The sequence below is a fragment of the Vicugna pacos genome, chromosome 3 (genome assembly GCF_048564905.1).
Source record: "Vicugna pacos chromosome 3, VicPac4, whole genome shotgun sequence".
Lineage (NCBI taxonomy): Eukaryota > Metazoa > Chordata > Mammalia > Artiodactyla > Camelidae > Vicugna > Vicugna pacos.
Window position 1 is genome coordinate 25,434,416 of NC_132989.1, and position 17,202 is coordinate 25,451,617.

Consider the following 17,202-nt stretch of genomic DNA (forward strand, 5'->3'; position numbering starts at 1 on the left):
ACGCTCTGCAGTGTAGGCAGATTCTAAAGGAGCTGACAGCAGGAGGTATCTGCTGTTTACACAGCCCCAGTTGAAGAACAAGTCCTTCTTTGAAGGGATCTGGGTGGTGCATCTCTGTGTCTTCCATGGAGAGCACCTAATTGTCGTGGGCTGCTCAGATGAGCCTACAGTCCCTCTCTGCATGATAGGAACTGGCTTCCAAGAAGAGCTTCTGCAACAGCTTGGTTCTATCTGGGCCTCTGAGCTAACTGGCCTGACTGGGCTCATGAAGAAGCCACCGGCCTTGTATCAAAGCATCTTTTTCAACACTAGAAAATGCTTACAGATGGAGGTCGATAATGTGAAATTCACTCAGGGGACCATTTCAGAATCATTTCAGCATCTGTTATGCCATGGAAAGATAGAGGCTTTGCGGTCAGAGCGTAGAGTGTTCCAATCCTGCATCTGCTGCCACACACAAGCTCCGTGACCCCAGGCAAGTTAACAAGCCTTCTGGCAGTAATTTTCCTTCTTATTGTAAAACATGTGGAATGATGCTGAAAAGAAGAGCAGCCTGCGATTAAGAGCTATGTCTAACTGGCCCCGTCTTCCCATTGGGCTGTAGGTGTTCACTGAAGGGAGGAGTACCACTTGCTGTGAGGTATCTGTGCCCTTCTCCTAGGCAGGCAGAAGCAGCTAGAAGCTCTGCAGGGCAGCGAGGAGCTGTTACTCACACTTGCAGAGGTGTGCAAGGGAGCTCCCCCTACTTCAGCACTTCTCACACTGCCTGCGGTTTATCGTCTGACTGCCACCTCCCCCACCCGCGGGCACCGGCAGGATCACAGCAGAGAGTGCAGCCCAGCCCACAGTCTGACACAGAGCAGGTGCCCGCCACACACTGGCTGCCATGACTGAAACCTTCCCTGACCCACTGGGGACTCAAAAGCACCCCAACAGTCAGCTCATGACATCTCTGGGAATAAGGAAGGCCCAGTTTGCCCTGGGCTCAGCCCACCTTTCTGGAACCTCATCTGCATGACAGGCAGCGTGCCGCCCCGGGCTGGGATTATAAAGTTGGTCGTAAGTGAAACATTGGCCAGAGCTCACTGGTTCACAGAAGATTTAACATTACCCCTCTGAGCCCTCCTGGGCTCCCTCCTGTCAGCTCTCTTCTACCGGCAGATACTGGTTTTTTTCTTTAGGTTGTAGGAGGAAAGACTGTATATGTATAGCTCCAGAGGAATACCACAGGCTTCAGTGAGACTGTAAAGAATCTAGCTTTGTTCCTTGCATCAAATTGCCCCCTGGTTTTGCAAAATGCGGCCCTTCATTTTGCTCTGTTAAGTCTGATGCCATGGGATCAGCACCTGCTATGGATCCAGCCAGACCTGATTTCAGTCCTGTGTGGTCTGGAGCAAGTCGGCACCACTTCTGAGAGCTCCCACCCCCTTCTCTGTGATGCCGACCTCGCGCGTTGGTTGAGGGCTTAGAGAAGTAATGGTCTGAGACAGAGCACGTGCTCCAATCAGGCAGTTACCATCTCCCTTTAACAAGGGGAAGGAACAAAGGTAAGCGGTGCTGGTGTCTGTCTTACATGATGCTATGTGATGTGCACTCAGCGTGGAGCAGAACATTCTGGCATCTGCTGCACTAGATTAGGACTGAAGAGGTCAGCAGGTGCCTGGAAATGTGAATAGCTGCAGTGTAGCCTGAGAGGAACTGTCTCAGGCAGTAGGAGCCTCTGGAGAGTGAAGTGGAAGACAGAAAGTTATGTTTCTTTCCCACATTTACCTTATCCTCTCTCCAGGTGGGAATGGGAATGGGGCCCAGACCCCTGATGGATCCTTACATACAGGGGAGGTGGGCTGTGGATCCCAAAGCCTGAGAAAGAGGCTCTCAGGTGGGGAGAAGAGGAGGCATTGGAGCTCATAAATTTAGAAACCCAACCTGAAGCTTCCGAAAGGCAGGAACCATGACTGTCTGGTGACTGGTAAATTTCTGGCACGTAAGAAAATGCGTGGCACATAAACGGTCTTCAGTTTCTGTTGAATCCAAGCACTGCGTGTAGACTTTTATCCATCCATCCATGTATCTGGTAACCATTTGCTAAGTGCATCCTTAGAGCTGGGCTGGGTTGAACTTACAGAGAGATGTAAAGCCAGTCTCTGGTGACTCACTGCCTAACAGGGGGACAGGCACATTGAACAGACAAACACAGCTGGTGGGGGGAGGGCAAGTGGTCTGAAAGAGAGAAGCCCAGGGAGCTGTGGGTGTGCAGGGGAAGACACTCAGTCTGTGGTGAGGAAGCGAGGGCAGGGAAGGCATTTTCAGGCCATGCCCCAAAAGAAAAGCAGACAGAAAGACTGAAGACTCAGAGTCAGCTGACTCATCGAGTCCAAGCCGTGTTTTCCCACTGCCTCTTCATAGAGTGTCTTTGGATAATTAACACAATAAAGTCTGTAAAATGGCTAGCACGTGGTGTTTGCTCTCTGAAATTCTGCCATCATCATCAGCATCACCATTACCATCATCATCCTGGTTCTTCTGCAGGTAGAGGAGAGGGCCTGTGCCTTCCTGGCCTCTGCTGCACTACAGACATCATCCAGCCTCAGTTGAAAGCTAAGGGCTAGGGCTCTTAATTCCCTCAAAGGTCAGAAGGGCTGGGAGAGAGGAGTGTCCTGGGCGGGAACGGGAGTGGGGGGACTCCCAGGGCCCTCCAGGGGCACTCTTGGGATCTGGAGTTGCTGTTCAGGTAATGAGGCAATTCTGACTTTCAGGGTTTGATCTTGGCTCCACCTTCTTTCTTAGGTCTTCCCCTCCTTGATGACAGTTGGCCCCTCTGCCCATAAGCTCAGAGCAGTCTTGAGAGAAGTTGGAAGGGAGTCTGGCTCTGCTTGGACTTGTAATGTCAGGGATGGGAACTGAGGGACACCATTACTGGCTTCAGGAAGCACACTTTGTCCAGGGAGCTGGACACATGCCCAGCAAGGTAGGTTCTTCCCAAGGCTCCTGGTTCTGAGTCTGGATCCCATGGTGGATGGGAGACACTGCAGGCAGTCACACCAAGGAAGACTGAAGGGGAGCCAAGCTTCCAGACTTCCATTAGACCACATCGCCTCAGCCTTAGCACAGTGAGCACCATCCATGGCCAACACACTTCTGCTTCTTCTTTTGGCAAGGTGGCATTCTGATGAGGAGGTTTTCAATTGATCCAAATGCCAACCTCTGGTAAGTGGGACATCTAGCAGTGTGTCAGGCCTCCCAGGACTGGCTGTGCTCTACTTATACGCAAAATAGACTCAAAAAGATCTAATCAAACTACTCACATAAATTTACCTCTGCTCAGTTCAGAACAGTAGGGCTGTAGTATGCAACATCTCTACTCCCTTGGCACCTGGCTTCTAAAATCAGTAACGTGGGCTTTGTGAATGCTAAATGTGATTTCTTTTCCCACAAACTTGATCTGTGTGTATGCGTGTGTTTTACAAATTATATTCTGTATTTATAATTTAAGTGAACACATTGCTACAACTTACACTCTGGGGGTAAAGAGCTTAGAGACAAGAGATCCCATACTCAGCCCTCAGCCTTCCTATAATGAATTAGTGAATTATCAAGTGAACAAATAGTTTCCATTGGAAGAAAAGGAAATCATCATGTGCCACTAACAAAATTCACTGTTTCTCTCTCATGCTCACATGATCTCATGCTTTTTCTCAGTCTCTTGCTGTCTCCCATGGATGTGGTAGGAGGTAAAGAAAGGAGGGGTTTCTGGAAGGTTCTGGAAGCTTAAGGAGCTTGTTTCTCTCACTCAAGTTTTCAGAAATGGAGAAAGGGCAACATACTATGTGTTTTTGCTACTGGCTCGATTTGCCTGTGGCTCTGACCGAAGGACACTGTAGTTTTTTAAGGATTCTTGCCCAGATCTATGCACCCTAGGGAGTGCTACCCTTTTCAAAGTAATCACTCTGAAAGACTGTATACTTATTTCAAAGATGCTTTGGTTGCTCCAAACACACCTTTCAGTAACTCTAATAGCTTCTTTTAAAATAGTCTTCAGGGTCACTTTACAAACTGTACAAGAAATTTAGCTTCATTACCTCCTAATCACTTTGCAGAGGATCAGGAGGATGGTATAATTCAACTTATCCATCAGGTTAGACTCTTAATGACCTTTGTCTGTTTTAAAAAATTTATCCATCCTCCAAAGACAAAGACTAGGCATCATTAAGCAGATATCAAAAGAATGTGTCATGAGCTTGGGAAGTAATTTTGAAGCTGGAGTTGGCCAAACATTTTGAGCAAAGAAGCATTTTTAGATTAAGTATCAAGTCTGCCAAAGAGGATGCTATGAAGAACACTCATTTGGTTTTGAGATTTTTAATTGTCTGTTAAGTTCGCAGATTCTTTTCACCATAAACAGACACTGTATTTTAAAGTCCTCATTTCCTGCTGCTCTGTGTCACAAAGGTCCTGAGAGTTCATGGCTCATAGTTTGACTTTCCATCTTTATTTCCTAGAGTTACTTACAATCTCAATCATTTCTCCTCCTCTGCAGTCAAGACTCACGTGTGGATGTGAATATGCTTTGTCTATACCTGCCAGTGATAATCCGTGATAACAGGCTGGGAGACATGGAGCTTCTAAAAGGCTCCTTGAAATCCTTCCTATCTTATTGGGCAGAAGCAGGCATTGCTGGCAAGTCAGGCTTTTGCTACACACTGCCATCTGAGACCTATTGACTCCTCCTGACCCTATTGGGAGAACTCAGTCGAGTACTGGAGGTAGTGGATGGGGCATCACAATTCAACAAATGCCAGAGAACGTTATTGTTAGCAGTTACCTATTTAAAGCTAGTTCAGGAACCCCTAGGCAATCTTCCCTTTGGTTACCATGATGCTTTTAGATTAAGCTATTATCTCTATGAATAACCGAAAAGAAATGGATAAATTCCCAGAAATATACAACCTTCCAAGACTGAATCACGAAGAAAGAGAAAATCTGAACAGAGCAATTACCAGTAGGGAGATTTAATCAGTAACTAAAAATCTCTCAAAAAACAAATGTCCAGGACCAGATATTCAAAAAAGACTATCAATCCTTCACAAATTCTTTCAAAAAATAGAAGAGAAGGGAACACCTCCAAACTCAGTCTATGAGGCCAGTATTACCCTGATACCAAAACTAGAAAAGGATGCCACAAGAAAGAAAAATTACAGGCTAATATCCCTGATGTAAGGTAGCTGCAGAAACCCTCAACATAGTATTAACAAAACAAATTCAATAACGCAGTAACAGAATCATACACTATGGTGGGATTTATTCTAGGGATACAAAGTTACAACATCCAAAAATCAATCCACGTAATACACATTAACAAAATGAAGGATAAAAATCATATGATCCTAGAGACCACAGGAAAGCACCTCAACATAATGAAGGCCATACAGGACAAGATGACAGCTGACATCATACTCAACGGTGAAAAGCTAAAAGCTTTTTCTCTAAGATCAGGAGCAAAATAAGGATGCCCATTCACGTCATTTTTATCCAACAAAGGACTGAAAGTCCTATCCAGTGCAGTTAGGTAAGAAGAAGAAATAAAAGGCATCCACAACAGAAAATAAGAAGTAAAATTATTACTATTTGCAGTGACATGATATTAAATATAGAAAACTGTAAAGACGCCACCAAAAAACTATTAGAACTAATAAATGAATTCAGGAAATTTTCAGGATACAAAATCAATATAGAAATGTGTTGCATTTCTATACATTAATAATTAACTATGAGAAAAAAATTTAATTCCCATTTATAATTGTATCAAACAGAATAAAATACCTAGGAATAAATTTAACCAAGGAAGTGAAATATCTTGATAAAGCAAACTGTAGAACACTGATGAAATAAATTAGAGAAAAATAAATGGAAAGATATTCTGTGCTCATGGACTAGAAAAATTAATATTGTTAAAATGTCCATACCATCCAAAGCAATTCACAGATTCCATACAATACCTTTCAAAATACCAACGGCATTTTTCACAGAACTAAAACAAATAACCCTAAAATTCGCATGGAACCACAAAAGACCCCAAATAGCCAAAGCAATCTTGAGGGAGATCAAAAATGGAAGCATCATGCTCCCAGATCTCAAAGTGTATTACAAATCTACAGTCATAAAAACAATACAGCCCAGAAATAAACACATGCAAATACACTCAATTAAAATTTACAACAAAGGAGCCAAGAACATATAATGGGAAAAGGACAGTCTCTTTAGTAAATGGTGTTGGGAAAACTGGACAGTTACATTCAGAAGAATGAAATTGGACCACTATCTTATACTATGCCCAAAATTAACTAAAAATGGATTAAAGGCTTGAATGGAAGACCTGAAACCATAAAATTCCTAGAAGAAAGCATAGGCAGTAAGCTCCTTGACCCTGGTTTTGGTGATGATTTTTTAAATTTGACACAAAAGCAAAGGCAATAAAAGCAAAAATAAACAAGTCAGACTATATCAAACTACAAAGCTTCTGTAGAACAAAGGGAACCGCGAACAAAATGAAAAAAAAAAAAGACAACCTACCAAATGGGGAAGTATGTTTGCAAATCATGTATCTGATGAGGGGCTTAATACTGAAAATAATATAAAGAACTCATACAGCTCAACATCAAAAAACCAAACAATCCAATTATGAAATGAGCAGAAAAGCTGAATAGACTTTTTTCAAGGAAGATATATAGATGGCCAGATGAAAAGATGCTCAACATCATTAATTATCAATGAAACACAAATCAAAACGACAATGAGATATCATGTCACACCCGTTAGATGGCTATTATCAATAGATACGAAGAGGATGTGCTCTGCTGGTAGGCATGTAAATTGGTGCAGCTACTATGGAAAACAATATAGAGTTTCCTTAAAAAATTAAAAATAGAACCACTATATGATCAAGCAATTCCACTTCTTGGTACTTATCTGTGAAAATGAAAATACTAACTCAGAAAGATGTATGCACCCCCATGTTCACTGCAATATTGTTTACAATAGCCAAGATACGAAACAACCTAAGTATCCATGGAGGAAAGAATGGATAAAGAAAATGTTGTACAGTCATCCCTCAGTATCCATGAGGGATTGGTTCCAGGACCCCCTGCCAGATACCAAAACTCTTAGATGTTCAAGTCCCTTAGGTGAAAAACAGTAGTATTTGCATATAATGTATGCACTCTGTATACTTTAAATCAACTCTAGATTTCTTATAATACCTAATATAATATAAATACTATGCAAATAGTTGCTGGCACGCAGAAATTTTGAGTTTTGTTTTTAGGAACTCTTTGTATTTTTTAATATTTTCCATCTGTGGTTAATTGGATTCAAGGATGAGGAACCTGCAGATACAGAGGGCTGACTATATATATTTTTTTCAGTGGATCATTATTCAGCCATAAATATGAATGAAATTTTGCCATTGTGCAAGAATGGACCTTGAGGGTATTATGCTAAGTGAAATAAGTCAGAGAAAGAAAAATACTGAATGATCACATTTATATGTGGAATCTAAAAAAAACAAAAAACAAAAGAAACCCCCAAACCCTCATAGATAAAGAGAACAGATTGGTGGTTGCCAGAGGTGGGGGGTGTAGGTGGGCCAAATGGATGAAGGGAGTCAAAGGTACAGCCTTTCAGTTATAAAACACACAAGTCATGGGGATGTAAGGTTTATCATGGCAACTTCAGTTAATACTACTGTATTACATATTTGAAAGTTGCTAAAAGTAAATCTTAAGTTTTCATGATAAGAAAAAAATTCTGTAATTATATATGGTGATGAACGTTACCTATATGTGGTGATCATTTCATAACATATTCAAATATCAAATGTTGTATAACTGAAATTAACATGTTGTATGTCAATTATACTGCAATAAAAATAAATAACATTAAAATTTTAATAAAACAATTGAGATTACATGATTATAAAATTAAGTAAGTTAGACATTAGTGGTAAACACCAAGAAAAATGTGATAAAGATAAAAATTAAGAACAGAAGTATATATCAGATCATATATATTTTAGGGTCCTTTGGGAAGTAGCTTAGTTAGATAGACTTCTGGGGGAAAAGAGAGGAGAGAATCAATCACATTAAAGAATAAAAATTAGAAAATGACTTATTTAAAAGGAATTGTTTAAGAACTGCAATTATTTGATCCACAGAGGGGAAAACTGATATATGAAACCTCAATGAATTTCTTCTTTTATATAATTTCTCTCTTAATCAAAGAAGACATGTACTTAGTTTTAAAGGTTTAAAAAAAACAACGGTGTTGTCTCAAGAAGCCCCTGTTAAAACCGGAATACATCACCTGGTAGGTAGAACACATTAACCAATACCAGTTAGGCAGGAAGTAGCTCAAACACTCACCAGAAAGCTGCTCCAAGATTCTTTGGAAACAGAAGTCAGGGTGAAGCCAGGGTGAGTCTTCTCCAGGAGTGAAGGTGGGGAGGGAGGCGCCAAGATGTCAAAGATGGAGCAGATAGGGCTCTGCCGGCAAGGCATTCCTGAGGGTAGAGAGGGAACAGTGACAGACTACAGGTTAGAGCTCGGGAAAGAAGTCCTCTGGCAAATCATACGCTTCTCTTCATTTATCAAGGGGTGGCCCTGACCCTTTTGCAGCATCACTGTTTCCCCTTTGACTCAGCTACCTGGGAGAGCTTCGAGGATGGCTTCCTATTCTTGCCAAAGACAAACCCAAGATGACATTTTTCAAAGGGATGATGCCAACCTATTCTCTGAAATCACAATGTAGTGTTGCTATAATGTTTTTATTCAAACCAGGAGGTGTCTGGAGCCAAAGGGGGAACTTCTCTGTGTCTTTGCAGCTCGGTCTTAGGATCTGTGGCAGTGCCACGGGCCCAGGCAAGCTGCCTGCTGGGAAAACAACCCTTCAAACATCAACAAACCACTATCTTCGTGAGATGAGAGGGAGAATGTCAGCCTGGGCATAGTGTTTGGAATACCCCTTGCCAAAACTGCTAAGTCTTTTGAATGCCTTTACTGACAGTTAAAATTCTCTAAGTCACCCAAGTATGCAAAATTCTATCTCCATTTTTTTTCATTAAATGTCTACTCTCAGAATCCAGTCTCATCTCATTCATGAGAGGGCCTCCTTAGCTATATAATGGTGTAACAGTAGCACCCAACTCACAGACTGAGAATTAGACAAGGTAATATTTCTAGGAACCTGGAGCTCAGGAGCCTGGTCTCTGCACCTGTTATGCTATGTGACCTTTGATTCTTTGTGTAACCTCCTGGCTCACTTTTTTTTCAAAGGCAAAATAATAATGATAATTATTCAGGGGGATACCATTTTGTTTTATTTCATTTTTAATACTTCTGTTTGTTCACTGTTTTCAAGCTCTTTAGTGTTTGGGGAAATAAAAGCTTTAAAATGAGAATTGCAAAGGTAATGATGATAATACCATCCTCAATAACAGATGGACACTAGGAGGGTGCAGACAACCATCGGTGAGGCTTCCTCAGAGCTCATTTAGATGCAGCCCACATAGCCATTTCAGCATATATTAAGACCAGACCTTTAAAAATTCATACTAAATCTCAGTTTCCGTCCATGTACAAATTCCATGCTGGCTCGTGATAATTTCTGCAAAGTGACTGTGCCTTTCTCATAATTTATGGTCTCTTTTCACTCCGTGGAGGCTGAACGCCAATGCCTGCAGGAGTGTGAGCCTGATGAAGTCATTGCAGGCTGTAGCCTGTGTGAATGGCTCTGCACTGTTCCTGGCCAGGCTCCTGCTTCCAGACGCCACTGGTAAGCAGGGCTGAAGGAGGACAGTTCTCAGTTTGTGCATCAAAAAGAGTGTGAGGCTCAGCAAGTACACACCAATAATCAAACAAGGAAAAGACTGGCTACTGCATTCTCTTAGGCAGAGCAAGCTCTTTTACACTCCTCCAAGGGACACCCTGGACCTGAGCAAGCTTGGAAATTCACCCTATGGGAGGGGAGTGGGGGGGGGGAGAGTGTGTGTGTGTGTGTGTGTGTGTGTGTGTGTGTGTGTGTTTAGGAGGCAGGGATGGAAGGGTGTGCCATTGCTGAGAACCCATGGTCCTTTTGGGACTAGGCTTCTTGCACCCGTGATGTAATGAGGTCTATGTCTCAGAAGGCTCAAGTCAACAGCCTCCTGCAAGGAACACCAGGGTCAATACTCTGACTTCCAGACATTTCAGGGGGAAGGTCTCTCCTGGCTTGAGTGTTCAGCCTCTCTCAGTCTCACTCTCAAGATACTACTCTTTTATTTATATTCAATTCTGACCCAATAAAAGGAAGGTCCTCATTGGGTTACAGTTCTACTCAAATCACCAAAGGATAATGAGCACTTACTCTGTGTCAGGCATTCTACAGCAGAAACTGAGGATAGTGGTGAGTAAGATGGTGGTTCTGATTACAAGGAACTTACAAAACATTAAGCTTTTCCTGCGTGCTAGCCATATACCAGGCACATTCCTAAGCCCTTAACATTTAATTCTCACCAAGGCTGCATGTAATGCATGTATTAATATTATCCCTGTTTTACAGATGAGAAAATTAAATCACAAAAGATCAATTAACTTACCTAAAAAAACACAGCTAGTCAGTTGCAGAGCCAGAATCTGAATCTGGTCAGTCTAACTCTAGAGTTGCTGCTTAAATTATTACAAAGTTTACCTTATTAGACCATCAAGGGCAGTCCACACAAGGCAAATATAATGTGTTATAAGTGCTGTGGCGTTAAGTACAGAAGCTACAAGAGCAGATAGAATCACGTGTGGGAAGACTAGGCAACCAACCTACCTCCCAGAGGAGGTCATTTCTAAACTGAGACCTAATACAGACTGCCTGTTAGCCAAGCTGAATGCGGGTGTAGGTTCCAGGCAGAAGGAAAAGCAAATGCAAAAGCCTCATGGTGAGAGACAGCATGGATTGTTTGTATTAAGAGAATAGAAAGAATTCAGTGTGGCTGAATCACAGATTTCATAGGAGGAAATATTTAGAGATGAGGTTGCAGGGGTTTCTGTATCCATTCAACAAACATCTATTTAGCACCTGTTCTGTATCAAGCATTGCGGTAAGACATTAATTGGTACAAATAAAGTGATGCCCTCATGGAGTTTATTGGTTGTAAAATTAATGACATTTCCTTGTCTTGCCTGTTAAGAAAACAAACATTAAACTTGTAAAAAAAAAAAAAGGCAAAAAAGTGAGTAGCATATTCTTTCAATGTCAACCGGGGATTAATAAGTTCACTCAAAGATTATTTAATTATCTAGAGTAATATGCTTGGGTTTGACCTGGTTGTTTACTATTAGTTACGAAATCAGACTCTTATGAGGTTAAATGCACCATGTAGATATTTATCTGGTAGAAAAGATAACCTCAAAGGTTATCATTTTATTGGCCTATAGGATATTACAAATTTTCTCTCAGTTGTGTTCGTTTTCTACTGTTGTCATAGCAAATTATTACAAATGTAGTGCCTTAAGGCAACACACATGTAGTATTTTACAGATTTGGATGTCAGGAGTTTGACACAGGTCTCACTGGACTAAAATCCAGTTGTAGGCAGACTGTTTCTTCCTGAAGGCTCTGGGGGAGAATACTTTTACTCATTCCAGTTGTTGGACAAATTCAGTCCCTTTCAGGTGTAGGACAAAGGCCGCAGGGTTCTTGCTAACAGTAAGTTGAGGGTCATGCCCTGCTTGTAGAGGCTGCCATGTTTCTTGGCTCGTGGCCCCCTCCCTTCCTCCACCTGCAAAGCCAGCAGCAGCAGGTCCTTCTCACAGGGCATTCTTCTGACCTACTCTTCTGCCATCCTCTTCACTTTGAATGACTCATGACTAAACTGAGCCCATTCAGATAATACAGGATGATCTCCACACCTCAATATCCTTAACCTAAATTCCACCTTCAAAATCCTTTTTGCCATTAAGAGAACCTATTCACAGGTTCAGGGGCTTAGAGAGTTGGCATCTTTTTGCAGTTTACCACATCATAATGACCACTGTTATTTAAGAATGTTTTTTGGGGGGTAAATTATATAACCTCTGTTGCTCAAAATGCAATGTTAGCTATCTTTACTATCTTACTGGTTTTCTTACTGATTAGTCAGTAAATCTCTGAAACATATTCATCCTATATTTGTATATTTTTAACTTTTTTAAAATTGGAATAATTCTAATTGTCAGTTTTGGAGGGTTCAATGAGACTGCCAAGTGGACTAACCCAGCAGGGCCAATTCATCTGTGCTGCAGGGAAGTGCACCACATGGGCTGGTTCAGGCTAGTATGCTATTTTGGCTTCTGGGACGGATCCTAAGTGTTCATAAGTGCTTCATCTTCCCTGACACTCTCTCTCTCTTTAACCTAACTCTGTGTTTTCTTTTTATTTCTGGTCTTTGACCAACTTCAGCTCTCATTCTGACTTATGCATGACTGGTTCGTTTCAGTCACTGGTGACTGCAATGACTGGCATTCCAGTTGTGTGGTCTGATCATCTGGCCATTTCTACTGGGATGATAGGATCTAGTCTTTGTTGGCGAGAAACAGACAATGCAGTTGGTTGTGCAGTTGGTTGGTCTTTTCTGTTTGTGTGTTTGGTTATTTGTGAGCTCAAAACCACTGAAAAAAAAATATTTTGTGTTTCTTAGAAAAGCTCTTTGAGGTCTGGACCAGTGAATTTTTGTATTTCTATGTCTGTTCATGACCTGTGAGTTTGTAGAACTGAAGCTGCAATTTTCTGTAGGTTTGTGTATCTGAAGTTAAGAAAGGCATTTACGTCTCATTAGGAGGGAGTGAAATATTTTCTTTATCTTGAAGGCCATTAATAAATTAGAATGCAACATCGGTTAAATTAATCAATTGCTTCATAGAGATTTTGAACCCTTACGTAAGTAATATTTCCAGAATCCCCCCAAAATAAAAAAGTTGGACTTCTAATATTTCAAATGGCCTGGTTTACAAAAATCCTGACAGAAAATATAAGAGGCACCTTGAGAAAAAATAAAAAATCAAGTAATCAAGATGAATCTGAAGTCAAATCAGATATAAGAATTTTAGCTTAACAACAATTATATATGTTTTATTTGGTTTTATCAGTATAAGGTATAATGCAGTATTTTAAAAATTGAAGTACAGTCAGTTTACAATGTTGTGTCAATTTCTGGTGTACAGCCCATAAATATATTCAGTCATATATATATATTCATTTTCATATTCTTTTTCATTATAGGTTACTACAAGATATTGAATATAGTTCCCTGTGCTATATAGTATAAACTTGTCATTAGGATTTTTTAAAAGTAAGGTTTTGGCGTGGTTTTCATGAAGAGAGTAGGTAATCTAAACTTCCTAAACTTCTTACACTAATTTACTAATCAGATAAGCTAATATTACACCTACATAATATTAAGGACTGTGAAAAACGTAAAAATTACAACTAAATTGAATTATAATCCTGACAATCCTTTGATATCAACAGCAATTACAACTGTACTGTGCCAATTTGAATATAATTCCCAACCCTCTTAGTTAATTTTAAAACCACAGACTACTATTAAATTGAGTTAACAAATAATTTTTAGATATTTGGGTAATTTCTAAGTAAAACAGAATTCTGACATATGGGTTACAGAGTATTGTCTTATTATATAAATATATGTACTTCTGCTTCTTATTTTCATACGTCATAGAGTGGTTTTATCTTTGGGTCATATTAATGAAAGTGTTCCTTTTTGCCACTTGGAGAGGGTATAAAGGCATGTAGGTAGCTGTAGGGGTCGTAGTATATGTTCTTGTGAGCTTTTCGGTCTAAGTCCTACCTACCTCCCAGTTCTCTCTTTAAAAGAGAATTTGGTTACTTTAGTTAAAAGTTTTAATCAATAAGAAGGGTTAAGACTATACTAGGAGTAATGGCAAAGAAATTTGACTACTTTCATGATAATGGAATATGTCTCCAAAAAAAAAAAAAAAAGGGTTAGTTTTGACCTAAAGTAAGGTATCTGGCTGTTCCTGAATGTGGAAAAGAATCATGAAAGACAAACCTGGATACAGAAAGTTGTGAAGGATTTGCAGAAATGAAATTTTATTTACCTTATATTGAGTCTGAAAAAAAATCAAAGAAGTGTGCAAAAATTTTTGAAAAATGTGTTCAGTGTTGATGGGCTTATTCTTAAGATAATTTTAATAAAAGGGATGGAAGAAGCCAGAGATTACTTACTGTCAAATCTGATATTATACTGCTGGGATTTGATTCTTCTCTGTTAAAATGATAAATTGATCTTAGAGCATTTAGTCTGCTCTAAAAAAGAGAGTAAAAAGTTATTCTTCATATTCTTTTATCTGTCTGGATAGCAAGGATTCGAATTCTCACCAGAATAATTTTCTATGCTTCTGTGCTAACTTTATAGTATAATGCCCTTGAGTCTTAAGGTGCTGAAGTTCCATGAAATTGTGTCACCTTCCCCTTTGTCTAATTAAAATATTGCATTGCCACTTTGATTAATGGGTAACCAAGCTATTGTTTCTATCTTAATCAGGTGCCCAAATTTCCTCTAATGATTCCTGATTTTGCAATCCCCAAATTGGATCATAACTTAGAAAAAAATTAGGATTTCTTTTACACCTAAACATCTTTGTGATATCCCTAAGTTCCCCTGGGAACTCACAAAGATTTATTCTTTAATCTTATAAAACAAGGGCTGCTAGAAATAATAAGGTTTGTTTTGGATAGTTCTTAATTAGCTCAGCACAGCTGTAAGAGCTGAGTGACAAAATCTGATCTGTTTGGTATATACAGGTAAAATGTTATTGACATTAATGTTTCCAAAAGTGTACACATTACAGAGGGGATTGGGAGGTCCTAGAGGTGTTCTAATGCTCTTAGTATCTATAATATGGTCCTACCCAAGAGGGAAAATTGACTGACTTCTCAGGAAAAAGTTACATATTATATCCCAACAGAGAATTTAATTCTCCTCTATTTTGATATTATTTACGAAAAAAACTGAACCACAGATATATGGTCTCAACTATCAGGTGGCTTTCCTTTTCCTCTGATATTTTCCTGAAGGCCCATAGGCTAGACTCTGTATCATCAACAAAGAAGAGACTCAAAGCCTCGAGGAAAGGACTGTACCAGGTACCAATAATCAGAAATGTTTAAAGGACTAGACTTCCGGGTATAAGCTCCTCAGGGTAAAGATGACATTATTTAGACAACTGTCAGGCTGTCTCAGTGGACTGGTCAGAATGTCCAGAATTCTTTCAGTTCAAAAGCAGAGAATTTCAGGAAAGCAGCTGCTGACTCAAGACCCAGTGAAATAAACTTAATTTCACAGGACTGAATTAACTGATGAAAGAAATATAATTATAGTTATTTACTTTGGAATGTGGTTATGATTTTTTAATATTCTCTTTTTGATAGATGAGGAAATTTTTTCTCTTTCCTTTTAATCCATTTCTAATGTAGACTACATCAGTCAACTGAAATATGATACTTTAATGGTATCTGATCCTTACTGACATCTCAGAACTCAAAAACTAATACTTATACTGAGTTTCTCTATTTTGCACAGCAATATAGTTGTTTGCATATGCTCACTGAGAATTTGGTTTCCTTTTTACCAAGATATACTTCCACAAATTAGTTGTGCAACCAAGGCTATATCTGGAGTGTCATGTTGAAGATTAACCCCATTTAATCAAGTTTGCCAAGCTCACCTTTTAAAAAGGTACACTTAACATCTGGTGTCCAGGTTTACAAAGGCCTTTCAGGACACCTGGCCTGAGTTATGCTGTTGGCTTACAGAGTCTCAGTCTCACAAGAGGTGTGGAAGAGTAATTCCTGGCATGCCTGTCGTTAATAAAATTTGGAGAATCTTGAGGAGAGAATTCACCAATTCTGATTGATATGGCGTATGAAGTCTGTTGGGTTTCTTGGGCCTGTTTCTAGCCTCAAAATAGAAAAGCAAATAATCAGGTCTTTTGAATAGCCCACCCTTAATGAGACTTCTTAATGAAACTTCCAGACAGAAGTTAATTCTCTTTAAAAGCTGCATTTAACTGACTGTATGCCGTGAAGTATTCAATAGTGTCAATATCCTTTTTTGCATAGAAGTAGGTGATTTATGTGAAGCTAGCTGCTGTAACAAATGCCAAATTTTCTGCAGGTGAACCCAAAAGTTTACTTCTTGCAAAGCCTAGTCTGTGGTGGAGACATCTGTTCAGAAACCCAGGCTGCAGACTGCCATCTTTCAGCGTGTGACATCTTTGAAAGTTGCCCTGGGCATTGGTACTCAGCTGACAGGTTGATGAAGAGAGAGACTTGAGGATGGAGGGAGAAGTTCTCATAGGTCAGGCTGGAAAAAGTATCTTCTATCCATATTCCATAAGACAGAATTCAGTGGCAAAGTCGCACCTACCTGCAACGGAGGCTGGGGCACTTAATCCAGCTGTGTTCCTAGGAGGGAAGAATGGCCTTGATCATCAGCTGACTCAGTCTCTGCCATAGCTTCTAGGACCTAGAATCCCAGAGTCCATTCAGTCCTGACATTGACTCTAGAGGTCCTTAGAAGAGAGAGGTCATGTCCCTTTAAAACCTCACATCACACTACTGAACTGCTGGCTCAGAAGAAACTGCTATCTGAGAGAGTACAATGGGAAAGCGACTTTATTTCTCACTTACAGATCCTGGGGGCAGAGACAATCCCTTTCCTTCTTTTATCTTCAGAGTAGAGCTCTTTCAATGTTATTCTCAGAACTTCACTGAGTTTGAGATTATCAAATGTTAACCACTATACATAAAAATAGATTAAAAATAAATTTCTTCTGTATAGCACAGGGAACTATATTCAGTATCTTGTAATAACCTTTAATGAAAAAGAATGTGAAAATATATGTATCTATATACATGACTAGGACATTATGCTGTACACCAGAAATTGACACACTGTAACTGACCACAATTTAAAAAAAAATGAAGCCAGGAAACCTGGGGGTGGGGAGCGGGAAGAATTCAACAGGGATTGGGAAATGTTGACAGTTTAGGGGAGGGGATTGAGAAAATGAGAATTGAGCTTCTTGAAGATAACTCTCGACCGATGTCTCAGGCTTCACCTACAGCACCTGGTGGATGAGTCAGCACAAGCAAGGCACC

At 40.1% G+C, this 17,202-nt stretch overlaps 1 long non-coding RNA gene across 2 annotated transcripts in view; it reads right to left on the reverse strand.

The window, feature by feature from the left end:
• Window positions 1–17,202, reverse strand: part of LOC116278148 (uncharacterized) — a 564,959-nt gene that overhangs the window by 169,497 nt on the left and 378,260 nt on the right. For both annotated transcript variants that reach the window (XR_012068283.1, XR_004187521.2), the window contains one exon: window positions 8,418–8,554. This is a non-coding gene — a long non-coding RNA (uncharacterized lncRNA). The remainder of the gene's footprint in view (window positions 1–8,417; window positions 8,555–17,202) is intronic.